The sequence below is a fragment of the Dromiciops gliroides genome, chromosome 4 (genome assembly GCF_019393635.1).
Source record: "Dromiciops gliroides isolate mDroGli1 chromosome 4, mDroGli1.pri, whole genome shotgun sequence".
Classification (NCBI taxonomy): domain Eukaryota; kingdom Metazoa; phylum Chordata; class Mammalia; order Microbiotheria; family Microbiotheriidae; genus Dromiciops; species Dromiciops gliroides.
The window spans coordinates 215,685,508-215,709,531 of NC_057864.1; the positions used below are offsets into that span (position 1 = coordinate 215,685,508).

The 24,024-nt window shown below is 40.3% G+C and overlaps 1 protein-coding gene across 8 annotated transcripts in view; it reads left to right on the forward strand.

The window, feature by feature from the left end:
• The window catches only part of AATK (apoptosis associated tyrosine kinase), a 224,825-nt gene that overhangs the window by 62,344 nt on the left and 138,457 nt on the right, over positions 1–24,024 (forward strand). The window contains exon 1 of one of the 8 annotated variants that reach the window (XM_044000037.1): positions 21,962–21,982. The exons of the other annotated variants lie outside the window; for them this stretch is intronic. The gene's annotated coding sequence lies outside the window, so the exon portion shown is untranslated. Of the gene's footprint in view, positions 1–21,961; positions 21,983–24,024 lie in introns of those variants that run through there. 8 annotated transcript variants of the gene reach the window in all.

The window sequence follows — 24,024 nt, forward strand, 5'->3', positions numbered from 1 at the left end:
AATAAGGGTGGACAACGTGCCTGGGAGGGTTTACATGCAGGGCTCATGGAAAGGTCCTGTGGTTGTTAGTGTGTAGGTCACGAATCTTCTTTAGCATCATTTCTACTGATAAAATTCTGTTTCAGATGTCGAACCATTTAATAGGCCCAAGCAGTTGGGGGGGTCTACATGTATGAGAACTTTCTTTCCTAGGCCTTCCACAACTGTGACTCCTCAGGAGACTGGGCATGTAGCATCTGCCAAAGCAGTTAAGCAGGCTGAGTCTCTATCGGGGGTTGCTCCACTGACCTGTCCCTGACATGGCTTCTGAGGGGATACACTAGAAGTAGGTCCCATGGCTAGGGGCAGTTTGGGATGGGAAATGATGCAGTTCCTCTGATAGTGATGGTGGGGATGGTGGGCTATCTCTACAAAGGTTGCTTCCTTGGATGATGATTGTGGGGGCTGAGCTGGGAGGGGGAAAATGTTCTTTGATTTTAGACTGCTGTCTCTTTCTCCCTCTGCCTGGATGCTTCCCAGTTGGTTTAAACCTCATGCCTTAATTTCTCATCATTTAACTCTCTAGGGTAGCACACCTCACAAACACTGGCATCTATCACATGCCAGCACTGTACCACCTGTACCAGTGTATTGCTGATTTTTAATGCATAGCTTTAATTCTTGGGGTTTTATTGATAGTTATGCCTGTAATGAATCTTTAGACTTTTCCCCCCTTTGACCAGGTAGGTTGACAGTAGGAAAAATTATGGAAAAGGACCTTGGCTAGACAAATGCTTAGGGTAGCTATAAAAGCCTTGGCGTAGCAGCCTGATTTGTGAATGAGTGAGATCCTTAAAGAAATCTACTTGAATTCTGGGTTCCCAAACAGAATTTTGAAGAGACACCCTGCCCACCTTCAATCATCTATTTCCCAGAATACTCTTCATGATTTATCAGGGTGTAGAAGAGAAACTACCCTGTGCTGTACACCGTAAACACTTGCAGGGGATGCTGCACCAATGGGATTTCTATGTTATAACCAAGCCACAAGAACCTTCCCAATCTAGAAACTCAGAGTCTAGGGTTTCCTTCTTAATCATGATTCTGTCACTTTCCCCATTTCTTACATCCTCATTGGGCCATTAATGTACTGGGAAGAAATGGTTTTCTGCTTCCTTCTAGATGAGGTCCATGGAAAAAAAATCTGGGGGTTTTAATGGGCTGCAACTTAATAAGACCATGAACTTGAAAAAAAACTATTGCAAACAAAGTCTGTGTTCACTAGAAGCATTCCATCCAGAGCAAAAGAGGTGTAATGGTCTCCTTGTGCTGTGCCTTAGCAGGAGAAATCTGGAATGTTGCATGCCATTCTGGGTGTTGCTGCTGCTACTGTTATTTGTTTGTTCTTCATTTTCAAAGAGGACCAATGAAATCATGAGGTGATGTCTTGAGTGGTGTGTGAATGAATTCAAGTGAGGCAGAGTTGCACAAAGTCATCAGCCTCACTTGCTCTTCCAGGGTCATCAAAGTCCAGTGGTGAAATAAAAGTCAGGACAACTGGTGATGGCCCAGGATGCAGTGGGTACCACATTTTTAGAGGGATGTTGACAAATCAGAGAAGGGACTGGATATCTAGGTCATGTGAAAAGCCAATTGAGGGATATGGGAGACATTTACTCAAAAGAAAAGAAGACTTATTTAGGGACTTAAGTGCTTATCTTCAGATTTTTGAAGGGCCCTCTGAAGAAGGATTTCAATGTATCAAGGGACAGAGTGGTAGTGTGGATGGAGCCTGGGACTTAGAATCAGGAAGATCTGGGTTCAAATATGGATGTCACTTATTAGATGAGTGACTCTGGGAAGGTCACTTAACCACCATGAGCCTCAGTTTCCTCATTGTGAAATGGGGACAATACAAGTATATATTTACAGGGGTTTTGAGAAGATCAAATGAGATGGTTTATATAATCCTTAAAGTGCTTTTGTAAATGTGAATTATTCTTATATTCTGTGTGGTCCCCAGGAACAGGCCTAAAATAGGGGGATGAAAGGCAGATTTTGCCTCAGTATAATAATAATAATGAAGATAGCACTTATATGAGACTTTACATATATTATTTCATTTAATCTTCATGACAACCTTGTGAGGTAGGTTCTATTATCGTTCTCATTTTAAAGGTGAGGAAACTGAGGTATAGAGAGGTTAAGTGACTTGCTCAGATCATCTTCCTGATTCCAAGTCCCCTGTTCTAGCCACCATGCCACCTGACTGCCTAGCAAAAAGAGATCTTAACATTAAAAGAAGTTCTCGGGGCAGCTAGGTGGCATAGTGGATAGAGCACCGGTCCTGGATTCAGGAGGACCTGAGTTCAAATGCGACCTCAGACACTTAACACTAACTAGCTATGTGACCCTGGGCAAATCACTTAACCCTCATTGCCCTGCAAAAAAAAGCATGAAGGAAAAGAAGTTCTCTAATGATCATATCTGTCCCAACAGCATAACTGGCTACTTTTGAGGCAGTGAACTTCCCTTCACTGAAGTGTTCAAGATGGGTGATGTGTTAGGGATGTTGTACTAGAGGCAGTTGGGTGGTACAAAGGGTAGAGTGCTGGGCCTGGAGTCAGGAAGACTTGAGTTCAAATGTGACCCCAGACACGTTCTAGCTATGTGACTCTGGGCAAGTCACTTAACCTCTGTATGCCTCAATTTTCTCAACTATAGAATGGGAATCATAATGATAATAGTACCTATCTTTCAGGGTTGTTGTGAAGCTTATATAAGATAATGCCTAGCCTCCTCATCATTATTATTACTAGGGATTTCCTGCATGATGTATGGGAGGTTGGAGTAAGTGACCTTTAACATGGATTCTGCCTCTGAGAGTCTATGATTCTCTAATGTCCCAGAATGGAATGATGATATGTGGAGATAAAGTAGTATTGTTTTTAATTTTGTTTGTGCTGGCCAGGCTCTAACTCAGCAAAAATACTGGCCTGAGTTGCATGAGTTCCTTCCTGAATCGAAATCCTGTTTGCATCACACCGGCTTTGGTGGTTGTGTGCGTGAGAGTGACTGAGCAGCAAGAAGTTCCTCCTCAGGTTCTGAGCCCCAGTCATCTCTCTCCCTGCCTGCCTCCCCCGCCCCCCCCCCCCCAGAGTACATCACTTACCTGAACAGAAGCTGCTGGGCTTTGTTTGTTTGTTTGTTTAGAACACTAAGGTCTCAGGGAAGTGCAGGAGAAGGAACTGAGAGCCAGATGCCTCTACTGACCTCTGGGGCTGCTTCCAGTTCATCTCCTATTTTGCTGATGTCACTGTGTGAGCATGTTTCTGTTGGCTTCGGGATTAGAGTACAAAGCTGATAGATGGCGGATGCTTCATTTGATAGTTTGTCCATGTGAAATAATTGGGTTTGCAGAGATCTTGCTCCAAAAACCAGGACCTTTTCCTAGGGTCCAGCTGTCTTTGTATATCTGTTGCTAGCTTCTACTCTGGATGGTCAACAGAGCCGTGCTTAGGATGTACCTAGTGTGTTTGGCTGCAAGCCAAGTAGAAGGAAAGGTTTTTGTAAATAAAAGTTTTAAAAAATGTTGAATGTGCAAAAGAACTGGGTGGGGGAGGGAGAATGCTTTATGTGCCCCCCCCAATATCACTTCTGATGTCAGTATAATGGGATCTAATATATTGCACTGGGTATTAATATTGCACTGCGGACTTTGCACATTTTTGCTTTATATGTGTTGCCTTATGCCTACCTCACAACACATTTGTGAGATTGGCACTGTATGATTGGCTTCACTTTACAGATTGGAAGTTGAGTCTTAAAGAGGTTATGAGACTTGCCCTTGCTTACACAGCCAAATGAGTGTTAGAAACAGGATTCAATGCCAGGTCTTTCTGACTAGGTCTATCATGCTATTCTTTACACTCTGTACCCTGTTTGGTTTAGAGCTAGAAGGAACCTTTCAAAAAACTGTCTGATTTTACAGATGGGAAAACAGGCTCAGGGAAGTAATTTTAGGAGCATACATAGATTTAGAGCAGGAAGTGATCTTAGAGAACATCTCATTTTATAGATGAGGAAACTTGAGTCCTATAGAGGTTAAGTGAGTTGTCCCAGGTCCCAGGAATAGTGACCCAAGTGGTACTTGAACCCAGGACTCTAACCCTTAAAGTCAATATTCTCTCCACTGTATCATACTGAGCTGCCCAAGATCACACAAGCATTAAGTAGCAAAGTCAGGATTTGAACCCATGACTTCTCACTATAGGGATCTTTCTGCTATGTATTATTGTGCCTTTGTTTTGTGGGCACCAGTGTTTGGTAGGAAATGAAACTATTTGTGCCTTGATGTGCTGCCTTTTGCACAATAAAAGAAGTATCTTTACTCTTGTCAATAAGTAATAAATGGGAATAAAGCTGGAAAATTCCTCCAGATGTGGTGGATAGAGGGGAGGAAGGGTTGCGGAAGGTGTCATATACCGTGTGTGTGTGTGTGTGTGTGTGTGTGTGTGTGTGTGTGTGTGTGTGTATAGTATATATACATATGTGTACACACATATAAAGGGGGTATAATTATTGTTACTCTGTGTTTGTGTGATAACAAAAAAAAACCCAGTGTTAGTAACTGTGATATTGATGGGTGTTTTTGGAGTTTGCTGTCCTTGCTTCTTCAGGGCCAGTCTGCCATCTCCAAGTAGTGAAGGTACTTGGAGTTGAGAATAGGTTGTGCAAACCAGGTGAATAGTTAAGTGTAGCTGTGGAGGGGAGTGGGGGAGGGATCCTTTTCAAGGGTACCAGCACTGCCTTGCGTATCTGTCTCTAGCTTCCTCTGCCTTGGATGGTCAACAGACCCCTGGTTAAAGAGTTGACCAGCATGTCTGGCCATAAGCCGCAAAGCTAGAGATTTTAAAAATTATTTGTGTATGTTCAAATCTGCAAGTCAAGTCGAGAAGTATGTTCGAGGCACTGTGTTAAATATGGCACTGTTCAGTGGAGAGCGTTTAGTGTGCCTCCTGCCCAGGGCATTAATTCTTTAAGCATATATGAAGCACCAGCTTATATGCAGAGCATTGTGGCAGGTTTAGAGTTTAGTTAAGACACGGCCCCTACCTTCTTACTGTTTATAGTTTAGTAGGAGGATAAGACACCAAGAGAGATAACTAAGATGAATCATATTTAGTAAGAATATTAGAGGGAGAGAGATTATATAGTACATTGGTTTCCAAAGTGTTTTGTTTCTTGAATCCCTTTCAACGACAACAATGAAATGTTTTATGAACCCCTAGGGCAATTTAATATGCTACTTATAATATTCTGCGATTATTTACTGCTTAAGCCACTATTAAAGAATTTTTATCATGAACCCCTTGGACCAGAGCAAAATCTCCTTCAAAATAGGCCATTGAGCTAACTTGAGAGGTAGGTCTGGGTTCAGATTTCATCTCTGACACATCCTGGCAAAGACCCTAAGCAATCATGTAACCCCTAATTTCCCAAGCAAGTCAATAATACTATAAGTTGGAGAGAAGATTTATGAGGAAGCTTCTTCCTAGAAGCTCTCTATAGATCTGGGAAAAAAAAAAGAAAAAGTACAGAGGCATAAAACAGAATTCTTTATGGGGTCTGAGGGGGAGATCCCAACCAAATAGGAAAATCATTGAGGACTGCATGAAGTAGAGCTTATCCTTGGGTTCAAAAGGGAGAGCTTTACAGATAGAAAGTGGATGAGATATGGCTAGACAGACGTTCATCTAGAAAAAATCTGAAGATTTTAGTGGATTGTGAACCTAATAGCAACAGTGTTATATGGTGATCACAAAAGCTAATGTGTGCTTTAAAAATGTCTTTTTTTATAATAAGAAAATTTTCTTGTGTTAAGGGACATAATCAAGCAGTCAACAAGCATTTATTAATTTACTATTTTCTGTGCTTCACCAAGCACTATGTTTACAATGAGTTGCTAATATGATCCCTTTATAAAATCGGAACATCTTCATATTCCGTCCCTTAGTGCTAGGTGTGTAGTAAGCACTTAATAAATGCCTATTGACGGACTGGCTGATACTTGTCTTGAATGAAATTAAAGGAGTAACTTGAAATTGGGTGGGCTGAAAATTAGCCCCAAGGGCCCTTAAAAGGCTAAGGTGCTAGCTCTGCAACCAGTTCTTTAGTTTAAACCATCAGTTAAAGGAAATCCAGACGATGGAGAGGGAATTGCTCTGGAGGGGGAGGAGGGAATTTTTCTTTCCTTCCCCCAACCCCTCCATCCACTCCTCCTCTCAAGGGGAAGCTAATCAACCAGTAGGAGCAGACACACACATCCCAGACAGAACTGGATAAAGAGAGCAATCATTAGGCTGCTTCTGTAGCGGTTGAAGGTAGAGGTAGCTTTGGAAATTGAGAGGCAAGCAAGAAAGGAACAAACCCTGGGAGCTCAGCTGAGCAATCAACCCAGTAAACACCCCGTATCCAGTGGGGAACTTTGTAAGAACTCTGCAGAGAGAGAAGGTACACGAGGGCCCAGCATTATTATAGAGGTTTGTTGCCTTAGCTATATATATATTTCCTACATATATACTTCATGACTATTGTACTCTGACAGTTTTTCTCAATATGCTCTGTGAATTAGTGGAAGAATGCACCCCAGCTTTACAGGAGAAGAAAGTTTTGTAGCTACTATTTTTACTATGTTTTTGCAGAACTTTCCAATTTTATGTCATCAAAACTGTTCATTTTCTGTCCTGAGATCTTCTCCATCTCTTAGTTGGTTAAACATTCTTCCCCTGTCCACTGAAGTGGGCCTCCTGCTGCCTCTTCCTTCTGTGTTTTGTAGGTAATTTGCAGAAAGCCTGATGACTGTTGTGGGTTTATTTTATATCCTGTTAGCTGAAGTTTCTAATTACATTAGTTAAATTTTTGTTAACTCTCTAAGGTCCTCTAAGTCATATTCAAAAAGTGATATTTTTCCTCTTTTCTTAGGCTTATTCCCCCAATTTATTTCTCTTATCTTATTGCTGAAGTGAGCATTACTCAGATAACAGTGGTAACCATGAATGTCCTTTCTTTGCTTCAGTCTTAATGGAAAGATGTATTTTTTTCATTATAAACAATGGCTAGCTTTTGTTTTTAGATAGATGCTACATTAAGAAATGGTCCATTTATTCCTATACTCTTATCTATTTTTGTTTTCATTGATCATCTGGAGAACTTCCAGAGGAAGGACATACCAGACTGATGAAGGGTCTTGAGTTCATGTCATACGAACACGGTGTAAGGGAATTGGGGATGTTTAATGTGGAGAGATCTTAGTGGGGCCTGATAGCTGTCCCTAGATATTTGAAAGACCTTCATGTGGAAGAGATTAAACTTGTTCTGTTTGGCCCCAGAGGGAAGAACTAGAGAAATGGGAAGTAATTGCAAAGAGGCAAGCTTAGACTTGATAAAAGGCAAAAACTTTATGACAGTTAGAACTATCCCAAAGTGAAATGGGTAACCTCAAATGTAGCATTTTCTTCCTCATTGAAGGTCTTCAAGCGAAGACTGAATGACTACTTGTTGGATTGATGTAGAGATAACATTTTTTTCCTGGCATGAGTTGGGAGTGACGGTGTCTGAGGAACCTTCTAATTCGGAGATTCTGAGGCAGCCTCTGAGATTCCCATGATTTTCTAGAGCTTGTGTTTGTTCACATATGTTTTGTTATTTTATTGTGTTCTGTAAAGTGTCTTTTTGTTAGTTCGATTGGTATAGCATTCAAACAGTAAACTAACTTTGGCAATATTGTTATTTTTATTAAATTGTCACAGCCCAGCCATGAACACTGAATATTTCTTCAGTTACTTTTTATTTCTTTAGAGAACACTTTGTAATTGAATCTGTATGAGTACTGAGTGTGTTAGTAGATTTGTTCCCAAATATTTTATACATTTTGTAGGCAGGAATAGGATAGCTCAAGTGAAAAGGACAACCATTCTAAACACGCAAAATGGAGCTCAGATTAGGGAGAACACTGGACATGGAGGTAACAGACAAGAGAGTAGGCTGTGAAGACTAAATACTGAATATGAGGAAGAGGGATTATTAGTGCCGTAGGTGAAGTAAGAAAGAGTTAAAAAGATGGGTGAAGGTACGAGGAATTCATTCACATCATCTCAGAAATAACTAGGCATAATTTGGACTGTGTGCTGGGCTTAGAAATTTCAACTTTACAAAGTTCCTAGGAATGAATGGAGCATTTATTAAGTGCTTGCTGTGTGCAAAGCACTGGGGATATAAATAGCAAAGTAAGATGGTCTCTGCTCTTTAAGACTTCCTGAAGGCTTCATTTTGATTCAAAATTGGCAACAGATCAGAGGAAGTGGGAACTGCTTTTTTTCTAGGTTGGCAATTGAGCAACTACCTACTGTTGGAACCCAGTACCTGAGAATTGGAGGTAAACAACCTCTGCTATGAAGCTGGCTTTCCTTCCCCTATGCATAATAGGTGTTTACTAAATGTCTTTGAGCAATGTGAATGGGTGACTGGGAGTGGAGAGGATGCTTGGCTTCTCAGAAGAATTGCCTCCAAAGGAGAGGTGAAGGTGGAGGCATGAGGTTGGACTGAGTTAATTTTTGCCTTTGACTTCCTGGGAGTGGGTCCTTATCATCTTAACTAAAATGGCCCAGAAGCACCTGCTGGAAAAAAAAAAGGCAATCTGCTAGAAATCTGCTTGTGAAATCCCTTTGATGGTCTCCTTGTTTAAATGCATTCCAGTAGTTGTGGTTGGCATTTATTCTGGTCAGTAAGACCTGACATAGTGGTGAGAAATACGTAGGGGTAGGGGAGTAGGTAGACTTTTAGGGTGCATAGTAGCCTCTGTGTCAGTGTAAAATGAATGTCACTGTCCTTTTAAGAACTTCATCAGGAAGAGGCAAACCTGAAATGAGCTGAAGTTTCTGAAAAATGCTAAGGACAATCAAAAGGGCTTAAAAATATGTCCATAGCAAGAAGGAGAACCAGGACAAGATAGCCTAGTGCTTGGGGTGGTTCTGTGTTATGTTAACAGATGACAGTAAGAAAGAACAACTGTTACTGTTTTGCTTCCGGGCATCAAAGAGAATAGTTTCAAACAGTAAAGGTTAAGAACAAACGTGGTAAAGACGGAAATCTAGAAAAGAAGGAAGGAAATGTAATGACATATTTGTCTCAACGACGGGAGGGGAGATTAATTTCTTTCTATTGAATAAGCAGAAGGAATTAATTGGGGACAAGATAGATATAGACATGCAGTATACATCTTTTGCATTTTAATTAAAATAGTACTTCTATAAAACTAAGAAGATAATTGGGGCAGCTAGGTGGTGCAGTGGGTAGAGCACCCACCCTGGAATCAGGAGGACCTGAGTTCAAATCCAGTTTCAGATGCTTGACATTTACTAGCTGTGTGACCTTGGGCAAGTCACTTAACCCCCATTGCCCAACCTCTACCCCAAAATAAAAATAAAATAAAATAAAAAGAAGATAATTAAAAGAAAAATATATCAGGAAAATATAGCAAATGTGAGTGAAAAAATCTTAAATATCAAAAATGTATAATGAATTTTTTAAATCATAAAAGTATTTTATTATTTTCTGGTTACATGTAGAGATAGTTTTCAGCATTTGTTTTTATTGGTTTTCTAGTTCCAAATTTTTCTCCCTCCCTCTCCTACCTCCCCCTCCCCAAGACAGAAAGCAATCTGATACTGGTTGTATATGTACAATCACATTAAACATATCTCTGCATTAGTCATGCTGTGAAAGAAGACTCAGAACAAAAGGTGAAAATCTCAAAAAAGAAAAACAAAAAAAGTAGAACCAGTATGGTTCCATCTTTATTTAGATTCCATAGTTCTCTTTTCTGGATTTGGAGAGCATTTTCCATCATGAGTCCTTTGGAATTCTCTTGGACCATTGTATTGCTGAGAAGAGTCAAGTCTATCACAGTTGATCATCACACAATGTTGTTGGTACTGTGTACAATGTTCTCCTGGTTCTGCTCATCTCACTCAGCATCAGTTCATGTAAATCCTTCCAGATTTCTCTGAAATCTGCCTGCTCATCATTTGTAATAGCACAATATTATTCCATTACATTCATATACCACAACTTGTTTAGCCATTCTCCAGTTGATGGACATCCCCTCAATTTCCAATTCTTTGCCATCACAAAAAGAGTAACTATAAATATTTTTGTACATGTGGGTCCTGTTCCCTTTTTTATGATTTCTTTGGGATTATAATGAATTTTTTTTAAAAGTTGCAGTGATAGCTCCCTTTCTACAGTAGATAAATTGTCAGAGGAAAAGAATAGTTAATTTATATTTATTCACTCATTTATTTATTTGCTTTCTTTTTTTTCCTTTTCTTTCTTTTTTTTTTTTGTGGAGCAATGAGGGTTAAGTGACTTGCCCAGGGTCACACAGCTAGTAAGTATCAAGTGTCTGAGAGCATATTTGAACTCGGGTCCTCCTGAATCCAGGGCCAGTGCTTTATCCACTGCAGATAATTTTCTTTTTTAAAAAATTATTGTTATCCTTTGTTTTTATATCTTCTTATTTTCCAAATATTTCCTATCTTCACTTATTTCTAGTGAGCTATCCCTTGTAACAACAACAAAAACTGAAAGAGATAAAAAGGTATAAGTAGACAGTTTGAAAAAAGGAAGCAAATTGTTAGTAATAACCATTCAAAAATATTCAATATCACTAATGCAAAAGCAAATTAAGTCAACTTTGAGGTTCCACCAAACATCCATCAAATTGGCAAAAATAAGTAAACAGTGAAACCCTGTCCTAGAAGGCTTATGTTGAAATAGGCATGCTCATTCATTACTGGTGGAATTGCAGACTGGAGAAGCTTTCTGGAGGGCAGTCTGGCAGAACTTTGTCAAGAACCCAAAGTTAATATACTTTTTGACCCAATAATCAATTTGTGAGGCACCTACCCTGATCATGGTATCAAGAACGAAACAGAGAGCTGTTTATTTATAAATTTTCATGGCATCATGATGCAGTTGTGAAAAAAAATGGAAGCAGCCCTCAAACCATGTTTGTTCAACTGAGGAGGAACAGTTAAACAAAATGTGTTAAACTAATTTAATGGGATTAAAGCAATTAATCAAAAATTAAGATGGGCAGGCAGAAGAAATACAAAGAGATATAGAAAGACTATTACAGTAATGCAAAGGGAAGAAAGCAGAGGCAGAATGGAATATAGGTGGTGTGTGATTATAGGAGATAAGTGAGTGAAAATGAATCAACAGACTCCATTGGGTGATTTTTCCTAAAAGCACAGGTCTGGCTAAGACACTCTCCTTTTCAGTATGGTAAAGTGCCTTTTGGTTACCTCTGTGATCAGATACAAACAAACTCCCCTCTTTGGCATTTTAAAACCTGGCTTTGTTTTCTAGGCTTATTAGACATTATTCTCCATCACACTTTCTGTAACTAGCCTATTTTTTTGTTTGTTTGTTTTGTTTTGTGTGATGTTTTTTTGCAGGGCAATGAGGGTTAAGTGACTTGCCCAGGGTCATATAGCTAGTAAGTGTCAAATGTCTGAGTCAGGATTTGAACTCAGGTCCTCCTGAATCCAGGGCCGGTGCTTTATCCACAGTGCCACCTAGCTGACTTCTTACTGTCTCTCTCTCTCTCTCTCTCTCTCTCTCTCACACACACACACACACACACACACACACACTCACACAAACTTCTAGTCTTTGTGTCTATTCCTATGTACAGGTTATTGCCCCATGTCTGCAATGGACTCCTTTCTCTTAGAATCAACCCCTAGCTTTCCCTTATATCTCTTCCCCACCCCGCCCAGGGCAGTGAGGGTTAAGTGACTTGCCCGGGGTCACATAGCTAGTAAGTGTCAAGTGTCTGAGGCTGAATTTGAACTCAGATCCTCCTGAATCCAGGGCTGGTGCTTTATCCATTGCACCACCCAGTTGCCCCCTCCCTTATATCTCAATTCAAGTACTCACTACTATTTGAAGCTTTTCATGGTTTTCCAATCTGCGGGTATCCTCCCTTGCAACTTACCTGTGTGTGTGTGTGTGTGTGTGTGTGTGTGTGTGTGTGTGTGTGTGTGTGTGTGTGTGTGTGTGTGTTTCCCCCGTAGAATGTAAACTCAAGGTCAGGGAGTAATTTTTGTGTTTATATTCTCCTCTCTAGTACCTGATGCATAAAACATGCTTAATTGTTGATTGACTCAAAGGGAGAAAAAATAGTTATTTAGCAAGTATAGTTTTTTATATATTGAATTTATAATGATGCTGAAGTGATTGGTTGGTTTGAGTGATTGGCTTAAAGGGAGAAGTTGGTGGCACACTCCTGAAATCTATCGCGGGGAATACAGGATCAACTCCCTTCTGAGGTGCCGTGGGTCAAGCCAATTGAGTATCCCTGCTAAGTCTGTTTCCAGTACAGTGAGCCCTAGAGAATGGGGAGCCTCCAGAAGCAATTAACCAACCCAGGTCAGAAGGCAGTGGGATCAGGGCTGGGCATGAGATTGGGAGACCCAACCTCCAAATAAATAAATGAAAGATCCTTTGTCTTATTTTATCTTTGTATTCAGTGGGTTTGGCAGTACTTTTGCCAGAGCAGATACTTAGTAAACTTTGGTTTATTTGAATTGAGCCAAGTTAATCCATAAACCTCCTAGGGGCAGTATTCAAGAGCAGCCTTAGCTGAACCTACAGCTATGATTAGAAAGGAAACCAAAAGTGCTAGTTTCCCTGCAAACCCATTCTGAAGACAGGTCTCAAAAAGAATCAGAGGAGTTCTAGAAAGACTGGGAATATTTGTAGTATTGTTGGAATAAGTGTCCTGCTTACAAAAGGGTGTTTTTTGAAGTATGTATGTGTGTGTATGTGTGTGTATATATATATATATATATATATATATAAGTATATATCTTTTGGATGTATAAGCTCTAATGTTTTTATTTTACAAAAAAAAGGTTGGCTACATTATAGTCACATTTTATATGTTATATTTCAGATGATTAGAACCCTGTAGTTTATCTGCACCAGAGAAGGGATTTATAGCGTGGATAACTGGACATGTTGAGTTTGAGATGCTTACAAGGCTCACAGTTTGAAATGTTCAATAGGCAATTGATGATATAGGACCGGAGCTTAGGAAAGAGACCCTAGCAGGATGTTTGTTATTCGGTCATTTTTCAGTTGTGTCTAACTCTTTGTGACTCCATTTGGGGTTTTCTCAGCAAAGATACTAGAGTGGTTTGCCATTTCCTTCTCCAGCTTTTTTTTTTTTAAATTTTTGGCAGATGAAGAAAATGAGGCAAATAGGGTTAAGTGACTTGCCCAGGGTCACACAGCTAGTAAGTGTCTGAGGCCAGTTCGAACTCAGGAAGTTTAGGCTTCTTCACTCCAGACTAGGCACTCTATCCATTGTGCCAGTTAGCTGCCCTACACACACACACATACACACGTGTATACATATGCACATACACATGTGTATACATGTATACATGTACATATATGTATGCTACTTGCATTGGGGTGATAATTAAACCTATGAGAGCTAATGGGGTCACCAAATGAGAGAGAATACACACATATACATAGATACATGGATATACATATATGTATAGGTATATAGGTATATAGGTATATGTGTGTATATATATCTATATACATATACATACACATACATGTAAAGGTCCCAGGACAAAATGTTGGGGAACACCCACAGTTACTGGGTATGAAATTGATGAAGATCCCACAAAAGGAAACTGAGCAAGAGTGGTCAGACTGGTAGGAGAACCAAGAGTATCATGAGTTTGTAGGGAGTAAAAGGCCATCAACAGTGTGTCAGATGCTGCAGAGGCTTCCCTATTTCTGTTGGAGGCACTTTCTTTCTGGTCAGGACCTGTGTGGCATGTTCCTGGTCTGGCACAAACCACTTCCTCCGTCTTCATTAGGCCTTGATCAACTGAGGGCACAATATACCCAAGTTCTGTAAACCTGAAAGCACTATATAAATGCTTCTTGTTGTTGTTGTTGTCATATATCGTACTGTAGATCTACCTGACCTTTCATTATGACCTTTGGAATGCTGGTTTCATAATTAATAAACTTGCTTTCATTTTGAACCTCCTCCTTTTTGTTCGTTCATTAAGACCTGTCTCCCTCCTGATCACACCCTTGCTACCCTTTCCAGTGCTGGCTATATTTTTATTCTTTCTTTCTTTTTTTTTTAAACTGAGGCAGTTGGGGTTAAGTGACTTGCCCAAGGTCACACAGCTAGTAAGTGTCAAGTGTCTGAGGCCAGATTTGAACTCAGGTCCTCCTGACTCCAGGGCCGGTGCTCTATCCACTGTGCCACCTAGCTGCCCCTATACTTTCATTCTTACCTGACTTATGCTCATGATGGAGGAATTGGATAGAATATTCCTTGTTCCCCATTGGCACTTCCAGACTCTCTCATTACCATCATTACTCAGCAACCTCTCTTCCTTTGAGATTCATTTAATCCAAATTTATCACTCAATCCAGATTCTAGTAGCTATTAGATATCAATCCTCAGGGCATTCTCTCTCCTATTTCAATAAGTTTAGTGGCTGGTTCATCTACCTCATCTCTTTCCCTCATTCTAGGGGACTTTAAAATACAGGTTGAAGAGGCATCAAACACCCAGACTTCCCAGGAAGTCCCCAATCTACTCAATTCCCATGACCTAACAGCACCTTAGCTACTCACAGGGATAGTCATACCCTTGATCTTGCCATCACCATTGTAAAGGCCTAAAATTCTAGGTGTGAAGTCTAAAATCTAATGAGTGGTTGCCTTAAATTAGAATCTTTAGCAAGAGTTTAGCCTTTTAAGTATTTATTAAAGCGCATTAGAAGTTAGTGAAGAGAGAGAGAGAGATTGAGAACAGATTCCTTATAGCATGGGAAATCCTAGTTTAGATCTATTCGGTATAGCCAGAGAGAAAAAACCTTCCTTTCCTAGCAGCCCATGTGAAGTCCCCCCCCCACACCAAAGTCCAGAAACAAAAGGACCTCACTCCTAAGTGGCTTCTCTCAGAAGCCTCCTGTGAAACCAGAAACAGGGCCGTCCACACACACACAGCTCCAAGCTAATTGGCTGGTAACACTGATTGACAGGACCCACGGGCCATCACTTCTGGATGCCAAAGTCACATGGTTTCTTTTCAGGCCAGAGCTCACAATGTCCCTCCCAGCAGGGGGCATCATTCCAATTCTCACACCATCAACTGTTCTACTTCCATGTTCAAGAACTCTGAATTTCCTTAACATTAATATGATCATAATCTTTTCTTCCTATCCCTTACTATGACCTCCCCTTCCTCTGTCCCTCTGTTTTATCTTAGGCTTTCCAGCTTTTACCATACTTTCTTCCCTTCCCAGTCCTGACCCCTTGGTAAATGAATCCAACACTCCACCATTCTCTTTAACAACAATAACAACAACACCATTCTCTCTTCTTGAATCCTTTCCTCTCTTGTCCTGTAGCTGATTATGCCTTGCCAAACCCCAGGCCTGGATGACTCCCAGCATTCACTTCCTTCGGTCCTACTCAGATGCTGCTGAATGCAACTGGAAATGGAACATGAAATTGTGCTGACTGGGATAACTCTAAATTTATGCTGGCTAATCTCAGCAGAACCCTCACTATATCAAGGCAATGCGAGTACTTGTTCATAACTGATTACCCTCCCCCCCACTAGCCATTCCAAACCTTTTCTTCTCTCCTCTAGCCTCCTGTGATACTCCTTCCCTCACCCTTCTGAGGAACACATCTCGTACTTCACCAAAAAATTGAGATCATTTAGTTGGCACAGTGGAAAGAGGACTGGATCTGAAGTCAAGAAGACCTGAGTTCAAATTTAGCCCCAGACCTTTACTAGCAGTGTAACTCTGCCTGCCTGAATTTCCTTGTCTGAGATAATGATAACAAACTACCTCCCAGGGTTGTTATGAGATTCAAATGTGAGAATATTGGATTTTTTTTGTTTGGTTGGTTTTTTTTCTATTTAGAATTTTATTTTTTCCCAAATTACATGTAATGTTGATTTTTAAAACTTTGTGTTCCAAATTCTCTTTCTCCCTCCCTCCCCACCCCCCCTTAAGAACTAAAGCAATTAAATATGTTATACATGCGTAGTCATGCAAAACATTTCCACCTTAGTTGGATTGTGAAAGAAAACAGACAAAAAATACTTTAGAAAAAGGAACTAAAAATATGCTTCAATCTCTATTCAGACACCATCAGTTCTTTCTCTGGAGATGAATTGCATTTTTCATAAGTCTGTCAGAGTTGTCTTGGATCATTGTATTGCTGAAAATAACTGAGTTGTTCACAGTAGATCATCTCACAATATTGCTGTTATTTTGTATGCAGTAAATTTCACTTTGCATCAGCTCATGTAAGTCTTTCCAGGTTTTTCTGATAGCATCCTGCTCATCATTAAAAAAAAAAAAATTATTTTTTTTGTTTGTTTTTGTGGGGCAATGGAGGTTAAGTGACTTGCCCAAGGTCACACAGCCAGTAAGTGTCAAGTGTTTGAGGTCAGATTTGAACTCAGGTACTCCTGAATCCAGGGCTAGTGCTTTATCCACTGCACCACCTAGCTGCCCCTGCTCATCATTTCTTAAAGCACAATAGTGTTCCATCCTAATCTCATCCCACAGTTTGTTCAGCCATTCCCCAATTGATGGGCATCACCCCAATTTTGAATTCAACTGTTGTGTGGTTTTTAAAATCTCTTTTTGCATACCAACCTAGTAGTGGTATTACTAGGTCAAAGACTTTGCATGGTTTTATAGCCCTTTGGCCATAGCTTCAAATTGCTCTACAGAATGTTTGAATCAGTTTACTACTTTACCAAGAGTTTATTAATATCTCAAATGAAGGAATACTTGTAAAACAAGTTGCAAACCTTAAAATGCTATATAAATACTGTGAGGTATTATTACTATTATTAACAAGCAATCCCTCTTCTTCCTCCTTATTATATCTTTCTAATTTTATTTCCTACTCTCTCTTTTTTTTACTCTTCTCTCTGATGACGTAGTAGCCCTTCTCCTTGCCTAGACCAGTCCTTTTATATATGTGTGTATATTTATATATACATACATGTGTGTATATATATATATATGTGTGTATCTGTGTGTATACCCTTGATATCATCCCCTCCTACTTTCTCTAGAATATCGGCCCCACCAGTATCCTCATCCTCTCTCTAATCTTCAGTCTCTTCTTATCTATGAGATCCTTCCCTGTTGCACATAAACACACTTAAGTTTCTTCCATCCTTAAAAAATTCTCACTAGGTCCTATCATGCTGACCAGCTATCATGTGACGCCTCTCCTCCCCTTAGCTGAGGCCAAGCTTGTTTAAAAAGCCATCCATAATTGATGCCTCCACTTTTTCTGTGCTCGCACTCATTTCTAAACCCTTTGCAATCTGTCTTCTGACCTCATTCAACTGAAACTGCTCTCTCCAAAGTTACCAGTCCTTTCTTAATTCCCCCATCTAACAGCCTCTTTGAAATCTTCATCCTTCTTGACCTCTCTGGAGCGTTTGACACCATTTACCACCTTCTTCTCCTATGTGATCTCTCCTCATCTTCTTTTGCTGGATATCCATCTGTGTCATGGCCACTACCTGTTTGTGCCCCTAGGTCTCTGTGTTGGCCTATCTTTTGGTTTCCTGTTATACTCTCTCACCTGGTGATCTCATCAGCTCCCATGGGTCCAATTATCATCTCTACTTAGATGATTCCCAGATGTGTATATCCAGCTCTAACCTCCCTCCTCTAAGCACCAGTCCCACATTAGCAGCTTCCTGTTAGATGCGTCAAATTGGAAGGCCTGTAGGCATTTCATACTCAACGGAACTCATTCTCTCTCTCCTTGGAACCCTCTCTCCTTCCCAGCTTCCCTATTCCTGTTGAGGGAGCTACCATTCCTTCTAGTTGCTGTAACTATTGGAATGATGCCACCTGCTGGAGACTTACTGTAAGAAAGCTACACCATGAGGAGAAGGTCCCTGAGGGCAAGACCATGCGAAGTGACGTTGGCTGGTGGGAGGAAGAAGGGGGAGGCTGGTGCTCTGACTCTCTCTCTTTCATGTGGACTCTGGCAGAGAGTGGAGCTAGAAACACGCTCTCCCTTTGATAGATAGATGAATCTAGACCTTTCTCTCTCTCTTTACCAAATTCTTATTCTCCTTAATAAATGCTTAAAAGCCTAACTCTTGCAAAAGCTTACAATTTATTGGCGACCACTTATTAGATATTTTAGACAGTATGGCTAGAATTTTAGCCCTTACATTACTCAAATTTGAAATATCACATATCCAATTTGTTGCTAAACCTTGTGAGTTCCTTTTGTATGATCTCTCGCTCTCTGTCATATGTCCTCTTCTCACCTTTCTCACAGCTGGCACCCTGGTTCAAGTCCTCTTTACCTCTTACCTGGACTACTATGATAGCCTTCTGACTCCCCACTTCAATCTATCCTCCACTTGGCTGGTAAAATGATTTTTCCTTCCTAAAGCATAAGACTGATCATGTCACCTCTGCTGGGTGAACTCCCTTCATTTACTTTACAACCTATCTCCTGGTCCACTTGCTTTTCCTTGAAATAGAACCACTCCCTCTCCTATCTCCAAGCCTTTACACTGGATGTGGCTCATGCCTAGAATGCTCTTACTACTTTGACCTTTTAGAGGTTCCAGTTTACTTAAAGACTCCACTTTAAAAAAAAAGACTTGGCTCAAGTGCTACCTCCTCTTGGAGGTTCCCTCCTTTCAGGTTCCTTCCTGCTCTTAATACCATCCTCTTCAAGGTACCTCTCCCTGTTCTGTATTTCTTTTGTATGTTCTATTTTGTGTATTCTGTTTTGTATGTGTTGTCTTCCCCGCTTCTCCATTAGAATGTAAGCTCCGGGAGGGTAGGGGCTGTTTCCCCTTTTTCTTTTTCTTCCATGTGCTTTGCCCAGCACCTGGAACATAGTAAATATTTAACACTTGCTTGTTGATTGATCAGCCATCCAGGTTTATACTTGCAGAGACATCTTTGACTTTTCCTTCTCCCAACTATCCCTCCATTCCCCCAGGTCTAATTAGTTGCCAAGTTTTATTGATTGTATTTTCACATTATCTTTTTTTATCTCTCTCCTTTTCTTTATTCACATGATGGGCCTTTATCACCTCTTGGAGCAGCCTCAAAATTGGTCTCCCTATTTCTCATTTCTTCTCTCCCCAAATCCATTCTCCATGCAGTTATCAAATTAATATTTTTTAAGACACAGGCCTGACTGTGTTATTCTGAATTTAATGAACATCAACAAGCATGAGTATTTCCATATACAAATAACAGAAGAAGGGAATTATACAGGGTGTCCCAAAAGTCTTAGTTCAGTTATATTAGCTCGCTTAAAACTGCACTAAAACGCACTCTGTATATGAAACTATGACTCTTTATTTTGGATAGTTTGTAGCAATGTGAGGAATGTGTATATATAAAAAATTCAGTGTTAGTTTCAAAACTGCTTGTTCGTGTCTCCCTTTGAACCTCCTTTTATTTTCTTCTATACATTTAAAAATGCTTTAATGACCCTCTCATCTTCTCTTTTCTCTTTTTTTTCTTTTCCTTATTTTGGCATCTCTATTACTCCCTCCTTCTCCTCCCTCCCCCCCCCCAACTTCCCCTCTTCCATTTCCTGGTTTTGCTCACCTCACTTTGCATTAGTTCATACAAGTCTTACAAGATTTCTTTTAATCTTTCCCCTCTTTCTTTTTTTTAGGTCACAATAATATTTATTACATTTGTATACCTTATTTATTCAGCCATTTCCCAGCTGATGAGCACTGACTTGGTTTCTAGTTTTTTGATGTAATAAAAAATGCAGGGGCAGCTAGGTGGTGCAGTGGATAGAGCACCGGCCCTGGAGTCAGGAGTACCTGAGTTCAAATCCGGCCTCAGACACTTAACACACACTTACTAGCTGTGTGACCCTGGGCAAGTCACTTAACCCCAATTGCCACACTAAAAAAAAAAAGAAAAAAAAACTTAAAAAAAATGCAGCTAGTATGATTTTTTTACACATATGAGATTTTTCCTTCTTACTTTGATCTTGTGTGTGTGTGTGTGTGATAGTTTCCTAGTAGTGGTATCTCCAAGCCAGAGAGGGTATACATAATTTAGTAACTGTTTGGGTAGCATTCTGAGTTGCTTTCCAGAGTTGTTGGACCAATCCCAGACCCACTTTAGTACATTAATATACCTGTTCTCCCACTGTGCCTCTTTAACAATTGTCATTCTCTGTTTTTATCAGGTGGAACCTCAGAGATGTTTTAATTTGCCTTTCTCTTACCATTAGTGATTCTGAGGACTTTTTTTTTTCATCTAGTTGTTAATAGCTTGAATTTCTTCCCTTGAGAATTGCATGTTCAATGTGCATTTATTGACCAGTCCCTCATATATTTTGGTTATCAGACATTTATCAAAGAAACTTGCTGCAAATGTTTTTTTTTTCCATTTTCAAAATGGTCTATTTTATCTTCTGTCATCTTCTCTATCCATGGTTTGGTCAAGAACTCTTTATCCACAGTTGTGAAAGGCATCTCTCTTCACTCCTCTATTTTGTTGATGGTGTCATCTTTTATATGTAGGTCATATGTGCATTTGGAGCTTATTGTGTTGTATGGGGTGAGATATTGCTCTAAATTTCATTTCTGCCAGGTTATTTTACAGTTTTCCCAGAAATTTTTATTTGTTAGTCAGTCTTTATCCCAGTAGTTGGGGGCTTTGGGTTTATTGCACTATTCCACTATGTTCATTTCCTTCTGTATTTTTTGTAGTCTTTTAACTTTTAACCTGTACCAAGTAATTTTGATGATTCCCACTTTGTGTATAGTTTGAGGTCTGGTACTCCTAGACCCTATTTTTTTCTTTCTTTTTCTGTTTTTTTTTTTAAACTTCCAATCCTTAATCTTTTGTTCCTACAGATGAATTAATCAAAAAGCATTTATTAAGTGTTCACTATATGAAAGACACCTTGCTATGATGGGGATACAAAAAAATGTTTAAAAATGGCCCCTGTCTCAATGAGCTTATACCATAATGGAGAAAGCAATAAGTAAATAATCTTAGAGGGTTAGGCCCTAGCAGCTAGGCATATGAATGAGAAAAGATCTCCAGCAGAAGTTGGAATTTGAAGTAAGATTTGAAGGAAGCCATGGAAACTGAGAAGCAGAGGTGAGGAGGGAGAACATTCCAGGCCTGTGGCATAGCCAGTGCAATAGCTTGGAGATGGAAGATGGTATGTTCCTTTTCAGGAACAGCAAGTAAGTTAGTATGTCACCAGATTAGAGAGTGCACAGAGAGGAGTAAGGTATAGAAGACTTGTAAGTTAGTATGAGTAAGGGGCAGCTAGGTAGGGCAGTGGATAAAGCACCAGTCCTGGATTCAGGAGGACCTGAGTTCAAATCCTACCTCAGACACTTGACACTAGTTGTATGACCCTGGGCAAGTCACTTAACCCTCATTGACCTGCAAAAAAAAGTTAGTATGAGTGACCCTTTCTGGTGTGGTTAGAATCCATAATTTTCTATCTTTCCAGGAACGTGAACAAAGTTCCCAAAGCTGCTTTCCCATATATCCCTGCCCTAGATTTCTGGGTGTTTTTCTACCAAGCTAAAAAGATACCAATAAAATGGAATAAATACGAAATGTTCCGTGACAGGAGCTCTCTGTTAAGTCAGATGCTTTTGCCTATTTTTAAGCCTCCAATGTGAAGAGGATTGAAGCTCACATGTCCTCCTCACTCTTCAGAACTCTCTGCACCCAGATGCAGAAGAAAGGTAAAATTCATGTTAATTAGAGCTTGGGATGATGAAAAAAGTCAAGGATGCAATAGAAAGAGGGCCAGGTTTGAAGTTAGAAGATCACAGATTATAGAGCAAGACTGCTGCTAGAAAGTGAGTTCTTGGGCCTATTTGCCTGGGGTCCAATTTCTTCATTTGTAAAATGAGGGGACTTTGCGTTAGGAACATGATCTGTACTAGCAAGATCGGTTGGTGTGTTGATCGGTTATTTTTGTTAAATTTTTTTCTCTTTTCTTTTTAATTCTCATCTGTGATTTCTTTTTTGGGGGAGATGGCTCACTGGCAAGGAGAAAGGGAGGAATATAGTTGGAAATTAAAATGATAAAAAAGATATAAATAAAGATTTAAAATGAAAAATCAACTTAGGGGGCTGGACTAGATGACATCTAAGGTGGTATCTTCAGTATTACTCTGCTCTGTGTATGCTGCTGAGGAAGCTTCAGACCCTGAGGTTAGTTAGGTAGGCTTTCTTGCACTTGGAGTACCTGAATAGACGACTGGTTTCCTTCTTGTGCCATTATACAGTAGGCAAGTCTTTTACCTATCTCTTCTTGACTTTAGCCAGGTCTATGCTCTTGATTTTCTCTGGAAAGCTTAGCTTCCCTGGAGCTCTAAGGAATTTAAATGGCACTCATTTCCCATCGAAGTATGCAGACCCTTGTTTAATAACTTCAGCTGAATCAGCACCTGAAACGAAATTAATAGACGGATTTTTAAAGTCATCAACAAGTTCACAAGCATTTATTAAATGCCTACTGTGTGCTGGCCACTCTGCTAGAGATCCAAAGAAAGGCAAAAACAGACCCTGTCCTCGAGGAGTTCACAATCTAATCTGAGAGAGAACTTGCAAACAACTGTTTACAAAGAAGATACGTGTGTGTGATAAACTGTAGATAATCACGGAGGGAAGGCAGTAGCATTCAGGGGGAGCAGGAAAGACTGAAGGTAGGATTTTAATGGAGACTTGAAAGGAACCAGGAGGCAGAGACGCTGAGGGAGAATTCCAGGTATGGGAAACAGGCAGTGAAAATGGATTGGGAGATGGCGTGTTTTGTTCAAAGCCTGTGTTACTGGATTGTTGAGTATGTGGAGGGGAGTAAAGTTTAAGGAAATTGGAGGGGTAGTGGGAGCCAGGGTACAAAGACTTACAGAGGATTTTATATTGGATCCTGGAGGTAATTTGGAGTCATGGGAGTTTATTTAATGTGACATGAGTGATGTGGGTGACGTGGTCAGATCGGTGCTTTAGAAAGATCCATTTTACCACCTGAGTGGAGAATCAAGTGGAATGGAGGGAGACTAGTGGCAGGCAGACCCACCAGTAGGTGATTGTAGTAGTCCAGGTATGAGGTGATGAAGTCCTACCCTAGTGTGTATGACACAGGAGAGAAAGGAGCATATATGGAAAATGTTACCAAGGCGAAATCTACAGAGGTTGGATGGGTGTGTGCGTGTGTGCGTGCGTGCATGTGTGTGTGTGTGAGAGAGAGAGAGAGAGAAAGAGGGGACAGGCAGTTGTCACATAGGTTGGTAACTTGGGTGCACCAGGCCAATCTTTTTTTTTTTTTTTTTTTTTTTTTAGTGAGGCAATTGGGGTTAAATGACTTGCCCAGGGTCACACAGCTAGTAAGTGTTAAGTGTCTGAGGTCGGATTCGAACTCAGGTACTCCTGACTCCAGGGCTGGTGCTTTATCCACTGCGCCACCTAGCTGCCCCCTCACCAGGCCAATTCTTGCTCCTCTCTCCCTTCTTCCTCCCATTGTCTGTGACCCCAGTCTTACTGGCCATACCTTCATTTTGGACCTGGCTTTTAGGGAATGAAGGAGGAAAAAAAATGGGTTTGTACTGTCTTCAGTTATCCAGCGTCTTAGAACCAGAGCCAGACATCAGCTCATTTCTTCATTCTTTCCCCCACTCTGTTACTTAAAGGGCTCCTTCTTTGTTACTCATGAGTGCCTCTGCTTAGGTGCCTTTGTGTGCCTCTTTCTGTCTGTGTGTTCCTATTTCAGGAATACAGAGCTATGTTTCTTATGCACAGCTGGGGCATTTGATCAGAGGCTGGACTGGCCTGGGAGAGGTAGAATAACCAGGGGCTTGTGGGAGCTGCTTTGGAAACTGATTTCAGTGAAGGCTGA